Here is a 15044-nt window from a genome sequence, read left to right on the forward strand (position 1 = left end):
AACAAACAAGTGGGCGTGCCGGAGTGGTTATCGGGCATGACTAGAAATCATGTGGGCTCTGCCCGCGCAGGTTCGAATCCTGCCGCTCACGTGATTTTATAGAGGAGAAGACCGCCCTTTAAATTTTTTAAAATATTCATTTTAGTACTCTTTAATTTTACAAGATCAAATCCATCTCTTTTTAGGTTTTTTGCCCCCTTGTCTTTCAATCCTTTCTTTCAAAGTAGTTATAAAATGAACTGCAGCTGACAGATGCTCCCTTTTGCCAGCAGGATCTGGTGGCATGTATCGACCAAGTCTCATATATTGCTGGAGTTCTAGAAACATACTTAGCTTCCAAAACTAGCATGGAACATCAAAGCACTAAAATTCTCTCCATATTTAGCACATCTCCACAATGTCTTTAAGTCGTTGATCCACAAAATATGAGCTGACAAAGGTTAGGTAGTTTTTGGATAAACACAAACCATGCACAAGGGCAATAGCATATTCGTAAAGCCCATTTTCTACTTCAACTCGTCTAAACCCAATTGGCTGGTGTTGGTGGCCATTGGTGGTGATGGGAAGTGAGAATACTACACAATCAAGGGAATTAGTAATGGTGGCGGCAGACACAAGCCGCGAGTCGGCAGGTGCGCTTCAATTTGCACTTTCCCGTACGTGTAGTTGTTGAGAATGATGAGCTAATACTCCTCCATGTCGAAAATTCATGTCCCAGGTGAATTTCTTGAAGCAATGAGACAGGTATGCCAGATTACACACCCAAAAGTTCCTGTTCGCTTAGAAAGGACGCAGTTAATGGAGGAGGCCAAAGACAAGGCGAATACTATCCTTAATAAAAGCATCCTTTTAGGAGTTGATCTTCTTATTGTTGGCCAGCGACGAGGTTTCTCTCTACTGCAATATTAGGGTGAGATTGACAAGCCATCTTCAAACTTTAAATTACATTTCATACATATACTGGTTGCTGTATAATGCACATAAATACCTAATGTAAAAATAGCTACAAAAAAAAAAAATTCCCTTATCTGAATGAACTCTGCTAACAGACCATATTCACAGACCTCTCTAAATCTATTCTGAAGGGCTCAAAACTGCCAAATCCAATGCTAGCTAGAGTGCAGAAATATAGGTATGTTAGATTACCGTCCTCAAACAGTCCGGCCAAAAAAAAAGAGGGACGGCCCTCAGCACGTCATTCAAAAAGGAAATCTGTGTAGCAATAAGACGACTGGTTCTGCTCCTCGACAAGATAATGAACACGTTGGGGAGAGATTGGGCAGGAGAGAGCTTATAACACGACCACAGACCAACTCATCAAGAACTTGCTCAGAAGATCCTATTAGAAACAGAAGATACCATTTTGAACTTGTTATTTAGATTGTTTTTTTGGATATGAACTTCCTAACTATCTTTCTTTTTTGTATCTGTTGCACTAGCAGGTATAATTAAGCTGTCAGGAGGTTCGGGGACAAAAGGGTTAGATACAGCAGAGTATTTGACTGAGAACAGCAAGTGCAATTGTGTTGCAGTTCAGAAACGTGGACAAAATGCAGGTTATGTCCTCAATACAAAAACCCGCAAGAATTCCTGGCTCCTATCATGATTATCTTCATTCAATCTCACAAAATTACTTGAAAATCCTGCAAGCTTCATAGAAACAATCACTTCCGAGGTCAGCTTCCTCCAGAGTGTGATGGTAATTGATAGGACTTGGTAGTATAGAAATGCCTGTCAGTCAAGTCGATGGGAAAGACTCCATACCAATCGCTATGTCAACGTTCCGCCACTTTAGTCTCGCAATGTTTATGTCGCTTATAGATCAATTTCAGAACTTGAATTTGCTAATCTTTTCATTGTCAGATCGAGTAAAACTTTTGATTTTTCTTTCATTTTCTTGTTGTTTTGATCTCTTTGTACGTTCTCACAATTTCTAATCATGGATCTTCATTTTTAACGCTTCGAATGAATAGGAATTGTAAATATATCCATATGGAAAGTGTTGTGGTGTCGGAGGTTCCTTGAAGTTGCTATCTAGTCATTTGATTCAGGTCCATAGAGAATTCAAGTGTATTAATTTTATTAGAGATTTAAAAATAAAAAATTGATTGAAATTAGAAAAGATATTAAGACTTTTAGTACATCTTATCTAAGATATGTTGCTTTGTGGTTTGATATGATTTAAAGATTTTGATGGTTTTTTGATCGATAATCTATCTGTAATTTATGATTGAAATTTACTTGTATGAATAAATCCAATGTTTAAGAATTTATTATGAACTAATGTATCTAAATAAATTCTTAAGAAAAAATTCTTCATAATTTATGTATTACGGTAAAAAATACTCTCAATTAAAATTTTTGAACATTTAGAATAACTCTGAGAATTTTTTGGTCAACTCCAATATTTCAAATATTAGCCTCACTTATAAGTCCAGTGTTTTATACCATGATTTTTAACCATTAATTCTTGTAAATTAAAAAAATAGTGATTTATTGAAATATTGGCCAAATTCTTATGAATTTAATAAACTGGTTATTAAATCTTAAAATGCATGTAAATACTTATTTTGAATTTTTATATGAAAATATTAAGTAATATGATTTTATTTGTATTTTTAAGAAACTTGATTGTATGTAAACGATAAAACATGTTTTTTGTGTTTTTTTTTAGTGAGAGAATCTCTAGAGAAATTTTTGGAATTTCTTGAAATTTCAACGAAAAGCAAATACTTTGATATCCCATCAAATATATTACAGTATAAGTTAAATATCAAAATATAAAATATAAAATTAAAAAAAAAATGTAAGGGGTTATAAATAAATTCAAAATAATCCATGAATTTTTTGGAATTTTCTGATATTTTTTTAAAGGCTTTGTTTGGCCCAGCACTCAAGTAAAAACTAATTAAAAAAACTAATGGAAAGGGCGTGTTAAAGGTTGAGCTGAGTGGGCCCAAAAGTCAAGCCCAGACCATTCTTCCTCAATTCTTCTTTTTAATGGGCCGGAGCCCAGCCACATGAATTAATTCACGTCGTGCATGCCTCTTTCAAAGGAAAAGAAAACATGAAGCGCAAGTTACAGAGGAATGACGATTACCTGGCGCGGAGGAGGAAGCTACATTGAATGGTGGATGGCTGCTGAAGATTCGAATGAGGAGAGATTTGCTGCTCTTGCTGTTGCTTGCTCACGGTGTAGTGCAGGGAAGGTCGCTGCTATTGGATACTACTTACTAGAGTTCACGGTTCCTTTACTGTCTGGTGCTGCTGCTGAGGATGTGGCTCTCGGTGGTGGCCTGCAGCGAATAAGATGACTCACGGCTGAGGTGGTGGTTCTTTTCTGAAAAGGGGAGAAAGTTGGTGCAAGGGATCCCTTTTGTTTTGCATTGTATATTACTTGAGTTTCTAAGTGAGACGGCATATGGAAAAACGGTAAGAAGGCCTGAAGAAACCCTAGAAGAGGACTTGAACTCGCAAATCCTAACAACATAACTTAGCATTGAAAACTTCAGAGATACGGAGGTAGAAGATTGATGAATCTCGGCAAAAATAAACTTCACCCAGAATTTTATCTGGGTAAATTTATTTTGCGGCCCCTCTGGTTTCATAAATTGTGGGCCACGTTTATAATCAGATAAGAATGTAGGATTTGAGATGGGATGGAGACTGGTAATTAATTATAGGGTCGTCTTTGGCATATTAGGCTGACTTTTCCATGAATACAAGTCATCTTCTCGCTTTACTTCGCAAGATGCGGCAACCAGCAAGAAAATCCTCAGAACTACTGTGCTGAGAAAGTTAAGGAAGAGCGAGGCATGAGGCCCTTCACTGATGAGGATTTTCATGAACAGTAGCAGCATACAGTTGCCTAAATCAATTAATTAAATAAATAAATATTATACGTAATTTAGTAAAGTTATTTTACACCAAGACTAAGAACACTGTTCGCAATGATAAAATTACCGCTTAGCAATTAAACTATTAAACGGGGCATTAGGGTTAGAAGATGTTTTCAACAGGATATAATTGTTTTTTATAAATTATATAGAATTAGATTAGTCATTTTGTTTTTTTCTCACAGTAAAATTATTAATTTAACTTTAAAATAAAATAAAATAATATCTATTATTAAGGCTCCATGCCTTTTGGATTTTTTTTCTTTGAACCCACAAAATGGATGAAAATTCAATTTTGGTTTTCAAACTATTTTTTTCTCTTTTATTTCATTTTTCTCAACCAATCAGAAATGTTTACGCTGCGCAATTTCAACCTTTGATTTCACGAACTTAAAGTCATTAATCTATTTCTCAAATAGTTAGTGCCATGCATGACTACAGGGATCATGCATGGCCAATAATTAAAAAAAAAAAGGTCTCGCGCAATTAACATTGAACCATAAGGGTTAATATGGCCACTTTCCAAAACTAGAGGGACCATTTTAGAACTTGAATTTACTCAATTTTATTCTGTCTGATTGGATGGGGCCCATCAAGAAACCGGACACATCAGTCATCAGAGCACAAGTCGCACTTGTGTTTTACTTCTGCAGACTTGGGCGGCAAGTGTGATCTATAGCAGCGACAGAACCAAACATAGCGCTACAAGTACTTGGGATTTTACCTTAAAAACATAGCAGCAGCATTCATCATCATAGATTGTCCAGTCATGGCTTCCTTTACTATTTCCCCTCCCTCCGCATCCTTCATCGTCAAGAAGGTCAGTACTTCTTATCACTATCTTTTTTCACTTTTTAGCCACCGATTTTTAATTTTCTGTTTTGGTTTTGATTACTATATATGCACTCAGCTTTGATTGTTTGTTTTTTTCTGCCGCGCAAGGATCTGGGCCTCTCTGCTTTTTCTTCTACGTCATCATCACCACCCTTTTCCGCTCCCAAGTGCAAGAAATCAGTTTCAAAGAAGATTGTATCGGTGATGGCTCCTCAGCAATCAGAGCGCATGCCTGCCACCACTGGCTCGGTTAGCTTCTAATTTTATTTCGTTTCTGGCAATGAGTTCTTTGGTGCTGTCCTTTTCATTTTCCAGAATCGATGTGGAAGTGTTATCATGGGATGGGTTTATGTCGGTGAATTTGTAGGTGAAGACTGCAATGACAATGACAGAGAAGATCTTCGCTAGAGCGTCTGAGGAGCCCCAGGTGAGAATGTTTGGGTCAACGTTGATGTCTTGATGACCCATGATATTTCTGGCCCTGGTTCTATTGGGATATTCAAGGGAGAGTTTGGACCGGATGCTAAGGTATTCAATTGCTGTAGGCTACCCCTTGTTTTTTTTGTTTTTTTGCAAGTACTTCTTGGATTCTTTCTTTACTTTTAATTTTTTTAATAGAGGGCACATGAATGTGCTTTTGTTGTTTCTCTAGTTGATAAGTCCGTAAGTTTGAATGAATTGTATGCGTTAGTTGACAGCATGTTTTGATAGTGTGGTTGTGTATGTTTTTAAATAATTTTTTGTGTCAAAATATATGTTAATGATATTTTTTTATTTTTTAAAAATTATTTTTAACATCAGCATATCAAAACGATCCAAAAAATACAAATCATATTAAATTTTAACAAAAAAAAAATTAAATTTTTTTGGAAACGCAGCCACAGCCGTGTTTCCAAACACTGCCTTGCAGGTAGATTGTTTTTTTAAATATATTTTTGTTTAAAAATATATTAAAATAATATTTATTTTGAATATATATATATATATATATATATATGAAAAAGAATTTGGGGAAATGTTACGGTGCTCCACCATTATGAAACTTTTTTTTTAATTTCATTATTTTTTCTTGTTTTCATCCCTATTTTTTTTTAACAATCTTCTAAATTTTCTTTGGACCAATTAATACATCGAGACAATGAGTTAAGTCGAAAGATTTTAATTTTTCCGGTTAATTTCATAATTTTTTTTCTTAATTTCATCTTTGATTTTTTTTATCAGTCAATCAGATTATTTTTAGACTGGCCAAGTCAACCGAGCTGCTTTAGAAAAATTCCTACATGTTATAATTTTAAATATTGTAAGAAGTTGGGTGGGAAGTATTTTTTTTTATGTCAATTTGATCATTTTTTTTCAATTTCATTCTCAAACTTTTTCTACCGGTTTGTTAAAATGTTTTTGGATCGATTAAATTGATTAAATTGATTGGACCATATCGGGACAAATCTTGCACAATTTAATTTTAAACAGAGGCTAAAAAAGGAGTTGGATCAAGAGATTTCAAGGTTGATATGACCAAGTTTAATAAAAATATCATATATTTTTCTATGACTTAAATATTTTTTGTTGTGTTCAAATTATTTTTTATCCGAATCTCAACGAAGAGCGGCCCTATAAACTAGTGAAATTATATTCTAAAAGGCGCGAGGAAAATATTTTTCCCCACGGCATTGATCAACCAAAGACATCAATGTGGATTGCTACAATGATTTGTGTTTTTTTAGTCCCTTTACTTCTTTTTTTAATCACACCCTTGTATATTCAAATTGATGGTCAATTAAAACATATTTATTAAGGAATGACAAGATTTAAAAATAAGAGACTAAACTGAAAAACATGGCAAAAAGATAAGGTTTTTCTTAACTCAAGTCTAAACATATACTTTGATTATTTGCTTTGCAAACTATAAAACTTTCAGTTCCTAACAATTTATGAAATTCAATTTTAATCTCAAACTTTATTTTTTGATCTCTGGTTTGAGAAAAGAGAGAGAAAGCTGCTAGATTACTGTGGTAGAGATTAAGAAAATTAAATAAAAAAAAGCCCAGGCGCCAGGACTGCTCCGAGTTCACGTTCCTATGCTTTTTTAAAAAAAAAATTATTGTTTTTTTTCTTCTTGAAATTTCATCATTTAATATTTGGTTGATTATTAATTGGGAAACATAATTTGTTTTGGTTTGATTTTTTTTCAATTGCCTTGATATTTGGTTGGTTTTTAATTTTCATAAGTTTCTATTTTAAATAAAAAAAATTATAAAAATAATTGTTGAACTCCAATTGAATACATGATCCAAGTCACGAGTTTGACTAGTTACTTCGGCTGGGTAGGAACCGGACTTCATAAATTTTTTTGTTGCATATATATATATATATATATATATATATATATATAATCCGCTAAGAGAATTTTAATGTACAAAAACATGTTGTAAAAGTTTACATGTATAATTATTTAAAAATATATATATATATATATTTGATCCACAGCGAAGCGGGCTAAAATAGCTAGTATATTCTAAATGTGGGTGTATGCTTTGAAGGCTCTGTTTCTAGAATGCTGCGTGAAATTATCAGACTAATTCAATTTCCATTTGATGCCTAGAAACTCCATTTATTACTTCAGAGGTTCCAATAAATAGCAACTGACATTATCAATATTCCGAATCTCTCTCCATGTGTGTTTGTATTTCTGGAGGCGTCCTTCGGCTGTGCTTGAAAGTACCTACCTGGCTAAGTTACTCTTTAAAAATCTCAGGTTTGGGACCGTGAAAAGGTTGTCGTTATACCAGACCACTATATATTCACTGAAGATAAGCTTGCAAATCGCAATGTGGATATATTGAGAGATTTCTGCAATGATCAAGATATAAAGTACTTCTATGATATTAAGGATCTTGGTAACTACAAGGTATGGTTCAATGTCAATGTGCTTAACTGAAAATTCTATGATATTAACTGATGAATTTTTTATCACTGCCATTTTCTGACATTGAATGGGCATATATTACTTGTGACTTTGCAGGCTAACCCCGACTACAAAGGTGTATGCCACGTTGCACTTGCCCAAGAAGGTCATTGCAGACCTGGAGAGGTGCAGTTTTTTACTCTCATTGAGCTGTCAAATTTATCATTTATATTCAAGAAAGCCAGTAATCATTCATTATAACCTTCAGGTACTGTTAGGAACAGATTCACATACATGCACTGCTGGAGCATTTGGCCAATTTGCAACTGGAATTGGAAACACTGATGCTGGTTTCGTACTAGGCACTGGGAAGCTCCTGCTCAAGGTCAGAAAAGTTGATCTTTATGTTGCATCCTTATTTTCATGTTGAATAGGATGCATGGAATATCTGGTTTAGGTGCTTTCTTTAGATGAGATTTCTTTTTCTTTCTGGTCTCTCTTGGATAGCTTAAAATCATCCATGATTTTATAGACTGCTTTTGCAAAGCTTGTTCTACTTTTAGAATGAGGTTTGGTGACCTTGGATAGCATTTGCATCAAGGATTAATCTACGCGGGTTCAAGCTATTATTACTCGCTCAATTTGTTACGAACATATCCACCAAACCTTTTGTTCCCTCGGAAAGGAGTAATTGCCAATTTTGACCTGAAATTAGAATTTTCAAGATGTCTCTGCAGTCTGCCAAAACATGTAAATTGCATCTTGTGAAGTTTCCAAATTTGTGCATGTGATGGTTCCAGAGTGGCCAGCTGGCAATCAGTAACAATGAACTAGATTTAAATATGTAAAGAAACTAGGTTCTGAAAGGGTGATTTTTACCTACTTATATATACATCATGAATAACCTTATTTTTTCAACTGAGCGACATTTCTACAAATTTATGTTCTCTTCTGGATTGAATTGATTGTGGTATTGCCAGCTTTATTTGCCTGTGATTTCCTACTTCTTAAATTTGCAGGTGCCCCCAACTCTGAAATTTGTAATGGATGGTGAAATGCCTGATTATTTGCTAGCAAAGGATTTGATTCTGCAAGTAAGTTTACTCGGGTCTGATGCATTTGTTTCCTTTAAGCTGCCACAAACACACTTAAGAATATTAACTTTCATTTTCTGTATCAATTGTGTAATGTTTATTGTCACTCTGCAGATTATTGGTGAAATATCTGTTGCCGGTGCCACATATAAATCGATGGAGTTTGGTGGCACAACTGTTGAAAGTTTAACTGTGAGTAACCTTGGTATCTAATCGAGCAGTATTTGGTCCTCCATGCTCTATCTGTGCTAGTTAATTGCACTTCAATTTATTTCTTTTGATTTTTCCGATTGCCTGTCTTGGATATAGATGGAAGAGCGGATGACACTATGCAACATGGTTATTGAAGCTGGGGGGAAGAATGGTGTTGTCCCTGCTGACAGTACTACATTCAAGTACCTTGAGGTTTGCCTTGATGATTATTAGATGGACCTTGCAACATTGCTTAGGTTTTCTGTGTTTTTCATTATAGATGATATTTTCTCTTGCATGATTCAGAGCTGTTTTGCCTAGCAAGAGTTTATAATGTTTTCTTTTGTTGCTCACAGGATAAAACGTCCCTGCCCTATGAACCAGTTTATAGCGATGCACAAGCAAGGTAGGTGTGTTTTAACTAAAATGGTTGCCAAGTAACTTTATTTGGTTTTTTGATGACTCTAAAATGGGATCTGTAAAAATAAATCAAAATGTTCACACGTACGGGGAAATGGTCATATATTTAAATCCTGTTCAGATTTTGGATCAATTTTGCTATAATTAGGTTCAATCATTAACTGCAAAAGTCGAAGTAATCAAATTTCCTAATAGTAGATTATAGATAAACAAAAATCGTGGCATTGAACACTTGTAGACTGCCTTGACATTTTGTTATTTTAAGGTTGTCTTTAGCCGTATCTTACTTAAGGTAGTAAGTACTATAATTTGGTCATCGGGAATCTTATACTGATCTGAAAAAACTCGAAGGTCAATTAACGTTGTTATTTTTCCCTTGGGACCATGATTTTAACTTTATTACTGTAAGAGGCAGTCACTGCTAGAATATTGTTAAGTTGTTTCTATGTGTTGAGTTTGTTTTCATTTATAGTGATATTTCTTTGGCTTCTAGATTTCTCAGAGAGTATAGATTTGATGTCACAAAATTAGAGCCGTTGGTCGCAAAGGTGGGTGATTTATTTATGTTTGAGTTTTTAATCTCTTCCTTTTCAAGAAAAGAAATTTGCAGCGGGGGACCAAAACTTCTTTGGATTGATTCTCTTACAAAAGCTGCTGTTATCTTTTAGTTTTTGGAGAATGCTCTGTTTACCATTTAAGGAGTGGTGGTCCATATATTTTTGCAGCCTCATTCTCCTGACAATCGTGCTTTAGCAAGAGAATGCAAAGATGTCAAAATTGACAGAGTATACATTGGATCTTGTACTGGCGGAAAAACAGAAGACTTTATGGCTGCGGCCAAAGTTTTTCTAGTTTCTGTAAGTGCCATAATCTATTTTTCTTATTTTTATTGATGTTATTGCTGCTGGACCGCTATTTCAATGCAGCTCAAAGTTAATAGAACAGCAATCAAAGAAGAAAATTAGATGTTTTTTTTATTATAATTTCAATTTGTTCTGGTAGGACTCCGACTTGTGTGGGCCTTTTTTTCCATGTTCAGTAGAAGTATAAATTGTATCATTTCCTTAGGTTGATATTGATTCCTAAATTAGCTGGGTGAATTTGTACGGGTATCGGGTATCTTTATTAGGATTGTATTCATAAATCTGTGCTGTTCCTACTTTGATTATCTGGTAAGTTTGTTGAATGTAGAATCTTCTAGGAAGAGTCTTTTCTTGAGTTCTAAGTTAGCCACTAATGGCACATACTAATTTGTAGTCTTGATCATAGAAGACTAAGGAAACTTTGAGCCTATAAACAACCCTTCATGTACTGATTTCTAAAATCTAACCGATTTCAAGGGCTAGCAAGCTTTTCTCTGCCCTCCATCTACAAAAACTTGAACATATCCTTCCTCCATAGCATACTCATTTCTGGTCTGAATATCATTCTTCCTTCAAACTTATTTCTGGTTGCTAATTTGGATGGCCATCTATGGTTAACTGCGTCTGCAGCATGCTGATGTGCGCGGGAACAATTGATAGGAGTTAATAGTTATGCTCTTTTGATTTTAGGGTGGTGTGGCAGTTTTGTCTTTGTTGCAAATATTTGACTCTTTTTTACCCTGACATTTGGTTTCATCCCCTCTTCTTGGACTTAATTTATCCTTGGCTTTTCTCCAGGGTAAAAAGGTCAGAGTTCCCACATTCCTCGTCCCTGCTACCGGAAAGGTTTGCGATGCTGATTAACTATGTCTTTATATGTGGATTGATTGTAGAGACTTAGTTGTTCATTTGATATGGCATATTCATATCCTAAAATCTACAGGTTTGGATGGACTTGTATACTCTCCCAGTACCAGGATCTGGAGGCAAGACTTGCTCCCAGATTTTTGAAGAAGCTGGTTGCGACACACCTGCAAATCCTACTTGTGGTGCCTGTATGGGAGGCCCCAGAGACACTTATGCACGCATGAATAAGCCTGTAGTAAGTCAATTTTCTTTACCTACTGGTATATCTTAGTAACACGCTGTTCCACCTTCATAGAGTTTGTTTGTGGTTCCAGCTATAAGCCTTGGAACGCAGTGTGTGGTAGAATTGCATGAGCAGTTCCATGATCAAAATCTGGAATTCCTCTTGCTTCCAGGTTCTAATTACCTCAGTATCTAGTCCATCACCTCAGCCTCAAAATAAATGTGCTTTGTCTGTTCTAGTCCCGTTTGTGGTGACTACCATAATGGAGTTGCATTTTTTTCAACAGATCATACAAATTCTGAAAACATGAGGCTATGCTGGACCACGTTTATAATCAGAGAAGTATGTAGGATTTGAAATTGGATGGAGACTAGTAATTATAGGGTCGTCTTTGGCATATTAAGCTGACTTGGAAGAATATTATCTGATTACAACACTTGTAAACTCTCGAAAAAAAGCTCTATCTGGTTATTAGCTCGGGTAGGCCTTATTTCATTCCAAAGGAAATGCTGAAAGTAGCGTTGTTCCCTTCTCTTTCCCTCAAATCATCCTGAACTAGATTGTTGGGCTGTTCGATATTTAAATCTAGTTTATGATTATTTGACCAGTCTACTAGAAATTACCCGTATGCATCATTAATAATTCTCTGCCATGTGTGCTTCTGCATTGTATGTTCACTGGGAAAAGATTAAGGGAGGCGTTAATGATGTTCAGATATTCTGTTAACTGCTGTGAGGGCTTTGCCGTTGCAGGTCTGTGTATCGACAACAAATAGGAACTTCCCTGGTCGGATGGGACACAAGGAAGGCCAGATATATCTTGCTTCTCCATACACGGCAGCAGCATCTGCTTTGACTGGTTTTGTTACTGATCCAAGAGAGTTCTTGCAGTAGGCTTTTTGATGTCATGTTACTTTGTGCATCAAATGTATTGTAACTTAATAGCAAGGGAGAATAAATATTCGGCCCTTTTCCAGAGTCTGAATTTGTAGCATGTGCAGTCGTTACAATATCACACTTTTAACCATTTTGAAGAATTCCTGCGCAAGATTGTAGCACAGATGAGATATGTTGCTTACAACGGAACTTCACCCAACTTTACTTTGAGCAACTGTTGTGAGTATTTGTGAATAGCAAAGTAAAAGAGCTCCAAGATGATCCCTGAATAGCAGGCAAGGAGATGAGTAATAATCAGGGATAAGGCCGATGCACCAGGATGAGAATAGAATTGTGATGCAGAACAAAAAAATATTTGAAACCTAATAATAAATAAAAGAAGCAGCTAAGAAGAAAAAACCAAAGAAAGATAAGAAAAAGCAAAGGAAGATAAGAATAGGGGTTGGAAAAGCCTGTAATTTTGCAAGTTTTTATTCAATTTATTAAAAAAAAATTAATATTTAAAAAAGTAAAATATAAATACTAATCATTATTGAGTATAAATATTAAAATTGTAATTGGGCTTATAGCCTACTAAATAAAATATTCAATAATAATTAAATCAAACTCAAGAAATAAAGTCTAATTTATAAACTTTAATTAAAAGTTAGAATAAATTAAATTAAAACATAAGTTAAAATCTAATCTCTTAATGATTTGCCCTACTCTCCATTGTTTATGATCATACAAATACTTAAACAATATCTTGGGTCTAGTATCCTCATCAATTCTTCTTGGGTTAGAAGAATTCGACCCGTTGAGTATAGATTAAGGCAGCTCCAATAATGTTCTTAATATAAGGATCAAGTTGTCTCTCTGATAATTCAAATATAGTCTGAATTTGGTCTAGCTCATATACTGAGATTCATTAAAGTTTACTATCCTAGTAAAAACAACTTATGCTTTTATAATAGGGTTAATATATATTTTTGTGCTAAAGATAAGGATAATGGGGCAGGGATTTCAAAATGATCATCAAGAATAGGCTGTTGTATTTTATATACAACGAGGTCTTTCATGTCAAAAGTAAAGCTAATATTGAATTTTAGTGGTAATTTAATGACATAATTATTTGATTCAATCATTTGCAATACTCTGAATGGTCTAGCACAACTCACTTGTAATTTATGACTGGAATTCAAAAGATACTATTTAGATCTAATCTATATCATGAAATAATCTTCACCATTAAGTATATCATGATAATTATTTAAATTAGGTTGAAATTTATATTATTCATTACTTTCTTGAATATGTTTTATGATCTCGAAATAAAAATTATAAACTCTACTTGCAAAAAAAAACTTAGTTAAATCAGATATTTTAGAGTGAGAAGACAAAAATTAATATCTACAGGCTTTCTAGATTCACAATTATAAATATTATATGATTGAAAGCGTGGAGGGAAATAAAAATTATTAAAATTCTTAATAGATATAATTTAGACATAACGGAGACCTAGATAGGCATGGGACTCTACAAATAAAATTTAATTAATAAACTTGGGTTAAATTTAACTCCATGTGAATGAGGGTGGGTTTGGGTCAGATTATACCTCTTCCTTTACCATCTCATGTTGATTGAATTCCAGGAGGAGGAAAAAAAAATATTCCCATAGGATTTGGAGAGGTTCAAATATTGAATTTTTATTTTTCTTTATAATTCCAGTTAACACACAATGAAAAAAAAAATTAACTCCATATGAATATTAAGCGGAACTTATATATATAAAAACAATTTAAATGTATATATAAAATCGGGTTTGGGTTGTAGACAAAGGGAAGACATATTCATTGCTCCCATCCGTTTTTGTCAACCAGAGGAAAATGCCCTTGTCTCTATCTGATTATCATTTTTACTGTCTCAGATTTGTATCCTACACTCATTCATTTCATGACCATGTTACAGGTTTGATGTTTTTTTCCTGCACTTCAGTGCAATTAATTACCAGATGGTGGAGCAATCTGCACTGTGCTGTAAAAGTTGGCAAGAATGCATCATCTTGTTAATATACACAAGCACTCAATTTAAATGTCTCTGCTGTCAATGGACATACATCATTGTTACTTGACTCTCTTCCACCCATTAAGGCATTCCAAAGATTGCAGTGGAGCCATTAGTATTACTGGAAAGCTTTCCAGCTGAAGGGTTCCAAGACTTATTATTACTCATGTTTTGGTTGAGGCTTTCCATGTATGGCAAGGTTTGGGAGACAAGAAGTGAAAGAATAGACCTTAGATGGCGGATAAGTGATTTACATGCTCATGGCTGATTGAGAAAAAGGTTAAAATGAGACCATCAGCCTTTTCCGTGAATACAAGTGATCTTTTCACTTTACTTTGCAAGATGTGGGAACCAGCAAGAAAATCCTCAGAACTGTGCAAGGAAAGTTCAGGGAGAGCTGATAGGCATGAGGCCTTTCAATGATGAGGGTTTTCATGAACAGTAGCAGTGTACAGTTGCCTAAATCAATTACTACTATGAAGAATGTCAGTATGCTAAAAATCAAAATGCAGTAATCTGCAGTCAAAATCAAAATGATTGCATAATCTTAGACACCAAGTTTGTCTTAATATCTCTTAACCCGGATTTCACTTATTGGCTTATATGCACTTGAACCCAGGTCCTTTTGTTATAATTATTTTCTGTTTTCTTTCAAAAAAGATGAAGAAAAAAAAAGAAACAAATTACTCCATCAATTTGTTCCTGCCTAAAGTTTCTTATGGAATCATATGTTTCCCCTCAAACAAGACAAGTTTAACCATGTTCTCCGGTCATCTTCTGGTGAAGCACCAGTTGCAGCATTGTATTGGTT

The 15044-nt window shown here is 34.6% G+C and overlaps 1 non-coding gene and 2 pseudogenes across 1 annotated transcript; all 3 read left to right on the forward strand.

Annotated features, from left to right (window-relative positions):
- The first annotated feature begins 9 nt into the window (after positions 1-9).
- Positions 10-91, forward strand: TRNAS-AGA (transfer RNA serine (anticodon AGA)). Its single transcript has one exon. It is a non-coding gene; the product is annotated as a tRNA-Ser (tRNA).
- Positions 92-559: 468 nt separating this feature from the next.
- On the forward strand, positions 560-1943 carry LOC133705214 (uncharacterized; annotated as a pseudogene).
- Positions 1944-4580: 2637 nt separating this feature from the next.
- Positions 4581-12330, forward strand: LOC133705100 (3-isopropylmalate dehydratase large subunit, chloroplastic-like; annotated as a pseudogene).
- Positions 12331-15044: the final 2714 nt, after the last annotated feature.

The sequence above is a fragment of the Populus nigra genome, chromosome 10, assembly GCF_951802175.1.
Source record: "Populus nigra chromosome 10, ddPopNigr1.1, whole genome shotgun sequence".
Classification (NCBI taxonomy): domain Eukaryota; kingdom Viridiplantae; phylum Streptophyta; class Magnoliopsida; order Malpighiales; family Salicaceae; genus Populus; species Populus nigra.